This window comes from Pezoporus wallicus, unplaced genomic scaffold (assembly GCF_028554395.1).
Source record: "Pezoporus wallicus isolate ANWC-B61680 ecotype Strahan unplaced genomic scaffold, APGP_CSIRO_Pwel_v1 contig_7011, whole genome shotgun sequence".
NCBI classification, from domain to species: domain Eukaryota; kingdom Metazoa; phylum Chordata; class Aves; order Psittaciformes; family Psittacidae; genus Pezoporus; species Pezoporus wallicus.
The window spans coordinates 1,187,167-1,194,471 of NW_026638234.1; positions in this window are offsets into that span (position 1 = coordinate 1,187,167).

Here is a 7,305-nt window from a genome sequence, read left to right on the forward strand (position 1 = left end):
CAGCCTAGTGTGGGTATCCCTGCTCCACTGCGAATCAGGTACTCTAACCTGGACAGAGAACCATGCTGTTGAAGAAAATGAGGGCAACTTAGGCACTTTGGACAGCTGAACTGGGTTAGAGGTGCTGTTGCACAAGCCTGCAGAGCCAGGGTGACTGTCTTCATAAGGATGCAGGAACGTGGTCAGCTGCTACAGCCACTCTCACCTCTACAGTAGCTGTGGTTCAGCAGGCTGCTTGTCTTATCAGTTTATTGATGCGGTTATCTGGGTGTGCCTTTGCTACCACATTTCCCAAGGCACAAGCTTTATCTAGAATGAGATGAGAGAGGAAGGGAGAAGGTGGGGAGAGGCCTTCACTTTAGTTCAAATTATACCCACAATGATGTGAACTCTTTCAGAGGAGATTTTGCTGATACCAGCAGGGGAGACACCTTCAGGAGGACTCATACAGATGCAGTGGCAGGACTTGCCATCCATATCACAAGGTATTATAACTAATATCCTTACTTGCCTTACAGCCTATTGGCTCAGGCATCTCTAGGCACGGATGGGCTTCTAATGCTCTGCTTGCTACAGCACAGCTACACGTAAGGCACACAGAACCTTAGAGGGCATGTTATGTATGCTAGAGGGATTTGACATGCAGCATCCTCCTTGAAGCCTGTGTAAGGTCCAACTCCTTGTAGCCTCTCATGGGACTATGACTTCATTACCTGGAGCTATTTATGACTATCTCAGTGTCCTGAAATGGAGTGAGCTGGAAGATCTGTCCTGTGATTATTCCTACAAGCAAAGGAACATCAGAGTTTTCACCTCGAGAGACACCTTGTCTTCACTGCAGATCACCTGAGAGGAATGAAACTTTTAGGAGCTTGGTGATGATGCTAATGCTTTCAAAATAAAGAACGAGAAATTGGATGAAAGCAACATTTCAAATGTATTTCAACAAAAGAAGATACAGGTTTACTTTAGGTTTTGTTTTACCTTTTAATCTTGAGTTGAAACGCAGTTTGGTATTCTGTGGTCTTTTCTTCTCCAGCACTTCTGCCTCTCATTTTTCCCCTTTCATCACTGAAAAAAGGCAGAAGGAAGAAACCCAAGAAAAATAAATGGCCTTAGCTTTTGAAATGTAACATTTATTTTTATTTCAGTTCATTGCTTTGATTTAATCAAAAAGTTGAACAACGTTCAAATTTTGAAATAAAATTCTTGTTTCCTTTAGTTCATTTCCAGAAGAGATTTTTCTGTTTGCATGCTGCTCATCACTAAAAACATCTTAATCAGCAGGAGTCCGATTTAGACCAGGACCTGGAAAAACCTTGCTCCTTTACTTCCTTGAGTTTGCTAGTGAAGGAAAACTGAATTCTGCTCTGAGCCATGCATTAACAACCAAATTGCTTTACCCCTTCTCTCATGAATAGGGTCTGCATTTGAGTCTTTGGCGTATGAGACAACTAAGAGTAGTCAAGGGATAAGGCTGCTGACGGGAGAACATAGCATGATCCGTGTGGCAAACCTCTGCTCTGCGAGCCCTGTCAGGTGCTCAGGATCTAGGACCAGGAAACTCAGTTTGTAGGGCAGCAGCTCCCATGTGTGGTCACTAAAGTCCACTTTGTGAACCTTTAAGTAGCTTTTCAGGATCCATGGGGGGCATCTGTGTGGCTGGCAGTGATTGGGTGGTATCAGCACTTGGAATGGTTTAGAGGGGTGTCTGCTGACCTAGCCAAGGCTCTGCCTTGCTGTAGGTAGTTTCTGTTGGCTTGAACTTTCAGGGTCATGGCCAGTCTTAGCAGTTGAATACTGTTTCTTGACAGCTTAGAAATAACCTTCCTAATAACCTAAGGAAAAAAAAAAGGCTTTTAAACTGAACCTCAACCAATTTTAAGGTGCTTGTGAAATCTAGGTATTTGCTTATACTCAAAAAAAAGAACATGTTGATGTAGGTAGGGAATGCTAACTTGCTTTCATGAGGTTTATTTTTTTCATTGCTTTGAAGCTATTTAAAAAATAACGAATATGCATTGGGGAAAATATATTACAGTTTGTTACCCTTCATTTGATTTTAGCTCAGCTTGCTTTTGGAAATCATGCACTGAGCTCAAAGAGCGTTTAAACTTCAAGCTGATGGGTCATGCTGAAGACTAAGTACTAAAGCTGAGAAAGAAACCTTCCAACCTTGGAGAGTTTCCTACGCAAGTGGTTGAAGAGCAATTAATAAAGTAACTGTCTAACCATATTTGTCTTGCGAATAATAGACGTTGAAAAGGGACGTGCAAAAATGGTATTTAAAATTACAATAACATTTTTTGTACAAGCAACACCACACAGAAGGCTACTTGTGCTAATAAGCATTTGGAAATCAGCAGGTCTATCTCCACAAACATGACTTTAAATAATAGAACATGATCTCTGCCCTGGCATGGGATCAAGCACTACAAATCTGTGTCTAGATATTACATCTTGCTGCATGTCAAGGCCACCTAGACAGCTGGTGATACTATTAACACCACAATTCGCTTTCTCTTTCATCTCATCTAATTTGTTCTCAAGTAAATTGTTTTCAAAAATAATCTTTTGATAGGCCTTTGAAAATTAAATAACTCGAATGTGTACAAAGCTATTTTCTTAAAACAGCGTGTTTTAAGAAGGGCCAGACTCAGACATTTAAAATGTGTAGAAGTTGTGGACTCATTTACTGTGGGATTGTGCAGACACTTTAGCTGACCCCATCCCAGGACACATGAAGTGACTGCAGTTTTCAGATACACTGAATCATTTCTGTGACACCTCCTCCCTGTGTTGCCAGAAATATTGAAACACCAGCCCTGGCTTAGCATCATGTGCACCATGGACTTCCTTTGCATGAGTAAGAGAAGTAAGCAAACCACAAAGCATTAGATTTCAGAACTATCATCAGTGGCCACAAGCACTTAATCAAATATCCTTCAATGTCAGTTTTTAAGGAAAAAACACTGTCCCACATGACATCCTTGTCTCTAAAGTGGAGAGACATGGATTTGATGGATGGACCACTCAGTGGATAAATTGGCTGGAATGGCTGCATGCAGAGCACTGTGGTCAATGGCTCAATGTCCAGCTGGAGACTGGTGACAAGTGGTGTCCCTCAGGGATCAGTGTTGGGAGTGGTCTTGTTCAGCATCTTCGTCGCTGACATGGACAGTGGGATTGAGTGCGCCCTCAGCAAGTTTGCCGACGATGACACCAAGCTGTGTGGTTCTGTTGATACGCTGGAGGGAAGGAATGCCATCCACAGGGACCTTGACACGCTTGTGAGGTGGGCTGATGCCAGCCTCATGAGGTTTTAACATGCCAAGTGCAAGGTCCTACAGCTGGGTGGGAGCAATCCCAGGCACAGCTGCAGGTTGGGCAGAGAAGAGATTCAGAGAAGCCCTGCAGAGAAGGACTTGGGGATGTTGGTTGATGAGAAAATGAACACAAGCTGGCTTCAGTGTGCGCTCACAGCCCAGAAAGCGAACCGTATCCTGGGCTGCAGCAAAAGGAGTGTGACCAGCAGGTCCAAGGAGGTGATCCTGCCCCTCTAACTCTGCTCTCGTGAGACCTCACCTGAATATTGTGTGCAGTTCTGGTGTCCTCAACATAAAAAGGACATGGAACTGTTGGAACAAGTCCAGAGGAGGGCCACGAGGATGATCAGGGGACTGGAGCACCTCCTGTATGAAAGGAGGCTGAGGAAGTTGGGGCTGTTCAGCCTGGAGAAGAGAAGGCTACGTGGAGACCTCATAGCAGCCTTCCAGTATCTGAAAGGGGCCTATAGGGATGCTGGGGAGGGACTCTTCATTAGGGACTGTAGTGATAGGACAAGGGGCAATGGGTTAAAACTTAAACAGGGGAAGTTTAGATTGGATATAAGGAGGAAATTCTTTCCTGTTAGGGTGGTGAGGCACTGGAATGGGTTGCCCAGGGAAGTTGTGAATGCTCCATCCCTGGCAGAGTTCAAGGCCAGGTTGGACGAAGCCTTGGGTGGCATGGTTTAGTGGGAGGCATCCCTGCCCATGGCAGGGGGGTTGAAACTGGATGATCATGAGGTCCTTTCCAACCCTAACTATTCTATGATTCTATTCTTAAAAAAAAAAAAAACAAACCAAACACCCAACACCTCTGTTTGCCGAGTGTCTGAGGCTTTTTCCCCTTCACCTGACAGTACTGTAAGTGCAGGTGATTCTGGTGAAGCCTTAGTAAAGAAGACAGGTCAAGGGAGGTTAAATGAATGATCTGGAGCTAAAAAGAAGTTTCATTATGTCTATAAACAAAAAACATGGGCATACCACAAAGCAGCCCAGGGTGTTTCAGGCAGATATTGCTCTTGCCCTTTCCAGTCAGTGAAAAATAAATGGTAATGAGCTGAACAGCTCCTGAGTTACAGCAGCACATCAGCTCCTGAGTTACAGCTGACCCCCACACAGACATGGGTGCTGTGATGGGTATGGAAAGCAGGGAGGGTGAGGCCATGGGATGGTTGCTACCGTGGCTCCAGGGAAAGGAAACTAGAGTGGGACCTTGTGGAATCAAAGGGTGATGTTTTTTTCTGAATGGCAGGTACTGCTCACTGTCAGCGTCCCATGGGTCACCTGCCCCCAGACACCCTTCCCCTCTGTGCGTGAGGTGGCAGGCCAGTGCCACCTGCTGTTGAGCCCTGGCACAGCTCTTGGGTTCTTTGCTGGTGACAACCAGCTGTTTTCTGGATGTGCCTTTTGTACCCTTTAGGGATCTGTCAGGATCTTTAAGTCAAAGGCAAACTTCCTGCTTCCTATTGTTCTGTTTTCCTTATCAGCATGTTTTATGCCACTTCTCCTGTTCCTCCTCATCTCTTTACCTTAGCTTGAGGCTTGTTTGCTCTTTGCCTTCTTGCTACCAAGTCCTTTGAATGAATTTACTTCTACAATGCCCTGTAGCAATGACTCTATTTTTTTATTCAACACTATTCTGTTTCTTCCAGTGCTTTCACATGCACATTTTTATTCATCTTCACTAACCTCAAGACTTCTGTTACAAATACTCTGACCTGTGCCAAGAGCATTGTTCTCACTGATGTCCAAACATGATTTGGCCATAGGTACTGGTCCACACAACCAACATGGCCACCCTGTTTCCAGGAGGTAGAAAAGAGTAGTAGGGATGTGACCCACACATTGCTATGTGCTCTTAGGGCCACAGAATAGCCCAGGCTTGGGGTTATTTATTGAGGATAAACAGAGATACCTCTATTTAGGGAGAAGCCAGGAGCCCCCTCATGCATTTTGCATTTGGATTACTCAAGAGCTGCCAACCAGCGTGGACAGTCCCTGGTGGTTTTGGATCATCTCAAGTGGATCTCTCCATGACCAAGCAGTTACAAATGTGGACAGCCCTAAACCAGCATGGATGTGGGACAGTTTGTGCTAGGCAGTTCAGCCGTCAAGGATTTTATTCTAGCCCTTTGGTTTCTTATTCACCAGTAGTAGGCACAGTCAGTATGTATTGCTCCCAAGATCTCACTGCAGGTCTGTAACATACATGATTCCCCCAAAACAAATGAAAGCTGGGTTAAATTTTGCCCTGTGTTTCTTAAAATCTAGGCCACTGTTTCAATGCAGCTTATGAGGAAGTTACCAAGAAAATAAAGACAGAACACTGTTCAAATTACTTATGAATTTGTGTATTTTCTATTTAAATTTGTAAGGCATACGAAAAGAGTATACAGGTTTCATTTTTTATATTTATATATATATGTATGTATTTGAAAATACAAAGTAAGTGTTAGTAATAGGTGATGAGTGATTGCTCAGCTATCAACCCCAATATGAGAGTTCACAGTGGAGGGTGGGAGGGGAAAGTTATTGTGCCTGTTTTCTCTAAAGGCAAGCTAAACTAAAGCCACATATTCGGCACTGCTTACAAATACTTGTGATGTTAGCACATCTGCATTAGAGCTGTGCAGTGTGTAAGAGGAAGACAGTGCAGGCACAGTGCATCTAACACCGACTATTACCATTAAGTAAAGCTTTGTTAGAAAGCAAGCGTATGTTTGACATGGGAAAGGATAAGTGACTGACCTAAAAGAGTATTTTTGTGGATGTAGGTGCTGTAAAGCTATTTTTAGCCATTTTTACATCTATTTTGTACACAGGCAAAATCCATCAGAAGAAAACTTCCACGTGACCCTATGACTAAAGCACTGCACACTCTGCTCCTGTGTGCTTGCTGAGGACCTGCTCAGCAAAAAGCAGCTGTGAACATCACTTATCCCAGCCCATACATCTCTTATGTCCATACATCGCGTGCTCCTCAGTGCCAGGCTAGAGGGTGCTCCCGAGTACTGACTGATTTAACAGACACAGGCAAGTCTGGAGGGGTCCATCTAATCCATCCCCCGCCTACTGCATGAGGTAGGTCTATGTTGTCTAATCAGCTGTAAAGCTCTCAGCAATGAAATCCTAACAGCAGCCTTGGGAAAGCCAATACGTTAGAGCTCAACCAGGAAAAGGAAGTATAGGAGGACTGTTTCTTTCTTAGACCCTCTCCTCCTCTTTGCTTTCCAAAACCAGATGAAAGCCACGGAAGGATGACAAAGAAATTCTACATCAGTAGCAGAGGACAGATGGTCACCCCTTTCTTATGTCTACAGTGAAAACTGTGTTTCTCCCCCTTCCCTCATCAAATATCTATTATCAGACAGTCCATCAGCCAGTGGCACTCTGCATTTCTCTCTTTGGGAGCACCAGGAGGGAAGTTCGATGGGTTTTGCGGCCCTGAGAGAGGAGAAGGCAAGATGGATTAATTTATTTAATTATTATACCAAAGAAGACTCACACAATGTAAAAAGGAGTTCTACTTCCTTGACCTGCCCTGCAGGTCTCCAGCACAGAGGAGAGGGCTTCTGGGACATGAGGTGTAGTCCCACCTACAGGCTGCCCTCTCTCCTGGGTTAAGCCAGGTGCTGCATGGGCACCAGCGGCTGGCTTGGGGCCCTCTGAGGCTTGCAGAGAAGCAAACAGAAACCCTCCCGGTAACTGTGAAGTTTGGCAACAACTGTGAAACAGAGATCAGAGGCAGCGATAACAAGAGGTTAAATGTGTGTTAGAAACAGGGCTATTTCTTCTCAAAATTCAGCAATTTACCATAAGTCACTAGTTTGTAATATTGCTATAATTGTGTAACCTACACTGTTCCCCTAACCCCAACAGATGCTTGAATATTGACTTATGCCTTTAACTTGGAATGCACAACAGATATTCATGTGTGCAGACATCTGTACAGACACATAAACATACACATACATAACTT